The sequence below is a fragment of the Acanthopagrus latus genome, chromosome 9 (genome assembly GCF_904848185.1).
Source record: "Acanthopagrus latus isolate v.2019 chromosome 9, fAcaLat1.1, whole genome shotgun sequence".
NCBI classification, from domain to species: Eukaryota; Metazoa; Chordata; class Actinopteri; order Spariformes; family Sparidae; genus Acanthopagrus; species Acanthopagrus latus.
The window spans coordinates 8,132,635-8,134,842 of record NC_051047.1 but is presented as its reverse complement, the minus strand read 5'-3'; positions in this window follow the sequence as shown (position 1 = coordinate 8,134,842).

Genomic DNA, 2,208 nt, shown 5'->3' with positions numbered 1-2,208 from the left:
ACATAACCGATTGGCTGACGAACCAAAATCAACTCAAATGATTGGTTAGTCGGAAACGTCACTCGCCGTTTTGTCCCGCCCCTCGCGGCTGTCTCACACCGACCCCGTCCTGCCGGGTTTTGTGCATACCTCAGCACTGTAAACATCTGGAGGAGCAAACGCGTCAGACCCACGAGATGTCAGCAAGTCGGTGACATGAGTAATGACAGTGTATTATATGCTTTAATACAACACCAATGAACAATACAACACGCCTTTCAAATGCTCCCTGCTGTTGGTTTGGTGTAATGTGTGTTAACATTTCCTTGTTTGTGTCTCTCGTGTATTTTAATTAACTGTGCTGTCTTAATTCAGAGGGGAGCTGTCTGGTTTAACATGTTGCGTGTATTAAACAGCAGGAGGCGCCGTTTACCCAGCCTGCCTATCTCCCTGAGCCCTGACTCCTCACGGACAAGACAACTGAAGTCTTGCTCAGCTGCTGTATCTGTCACACAGACTTACATCCATGGCACGAAGAGCATTCTAATCAGCTACTTCATCACAAGCACTTCATAATAATATCCTGCTCATCTGGTCCCTGTCGTCATGGAAATCCCTGATGCAGATCCTCAGTCCCCCCACGTCACTGGCTCCTGCAGACAGAGATTAAGACTTGCTGGAGATTTGTCATTCAGTGTCACTTTACCTTTGAACCCATTGAATAACATACCAGTATAACAGAGTAGCATTAACAATCTGAACAGCTGACTAAATCTAATTAAAAATGTAACAGACTTACTACATCTGGTATTGGCATCTCCACCTTCTTAATAAAAATATGTAACAATGAAACAGTAAGATTATTCATCACTGAACTATTAAATTAGGGAAATTAAGATACTTTTGTTAATGTTAAAATTGTTGATGGTAAAAAAGACTTAACTTGTTGCACTTTTGTTGTTTTTTAATGTTAGAATAACAGCTCCAAGCTTAGAACACATAATATTGTAATAATGACTTTTGTTTGTAGTTACGGTCAGGGTTTGTAGTCACCTACATTACCCCTGACAAATTGTAAGTGACCTGGAATATGTATTTAGAACAGTGGTGTTGTACTCAGAAACTGTGGGGGCGCCAAACTACACAAAATGCAAGTTTCTACACAATGTTGCATTAAAGAACATGCGTGCATGTATGCATTGTTGTGCCATCCCAAAGTGCTTTGAATTCAAGGTGAAATATGGCAAGAATTCAAAGTTGGCTGAAGAAACATGGTATCAAAGCCAAGCTGAGGTGATAAGAGTCAATTGACCTGGGTGTAAATGCAGAGTTTACACGTTCCCATTACACCACAAAACCCCTATCTGCGCAGGTTAAAGTGGGGTTTTTGACCAGTGGAATAGGTGTATTTGCTCGCTACGTTTGGCTGTAGTTAGCAACAGTTAGCTAATTGGCTCATGGCTCTGTTAGCCGTGGAGCCAATGGCCCCAGGACTGCCTGGACCGGGACCTACCAGGATTATCACTGGTGACATAGACCCAGAGGTCAGTTTTAAGATAGCAGATAGAGTAAGGAGGTGATTTACAAGGCCTCTGACCAGGACTTTGACTTTTTGGGACAAGACGCAGCAGAGACGGGAGAGACGTGAAGCAGGAGACAGAGTCGGACATGAGCAGCGGGGGAAAACTCTATGTAGAGCAATAATATTTCCAATTGGCAATATTTGTAACACTCTATCCAACAAATAATGAGTTTACATAGAGAAATCGTCTAGTGAATTAGATTAGTCAGCTCTCACAGGACTGAACAGGCACCGCCCGCCATGTTTTCACAACCATGACCATGCTGAGGGCAGCGACTGTATAGTTGCGACATCACAACCTCGCGGAAGTCCTGACAACTCCTGAAGTGTGCATTTCTCTTCGGATTAAGTGTTATGATACTTTCACAGTACATTGTAGCACCTATACCGGCTTTGTGATAAAAAAAAAAAGACAGGAAATCTCACTTTTTACAGAATTGGGACATTTTTCTTGTTACGTTTGTAATTCAAATATTATCAGCTTTTATTGGAGGTGTGTTAAGCTCCCTGCAAAGTGGTCAACTGAGGGCAGAGATGCATTTACTAGTGGTGCCTTACTTGCCAAGACGAGTCTAAATGATTTTGGGTGTGATCACATGTCAACATGTCAGAAGACCCATGACGGGGAGAAACCGAACACATTTTTT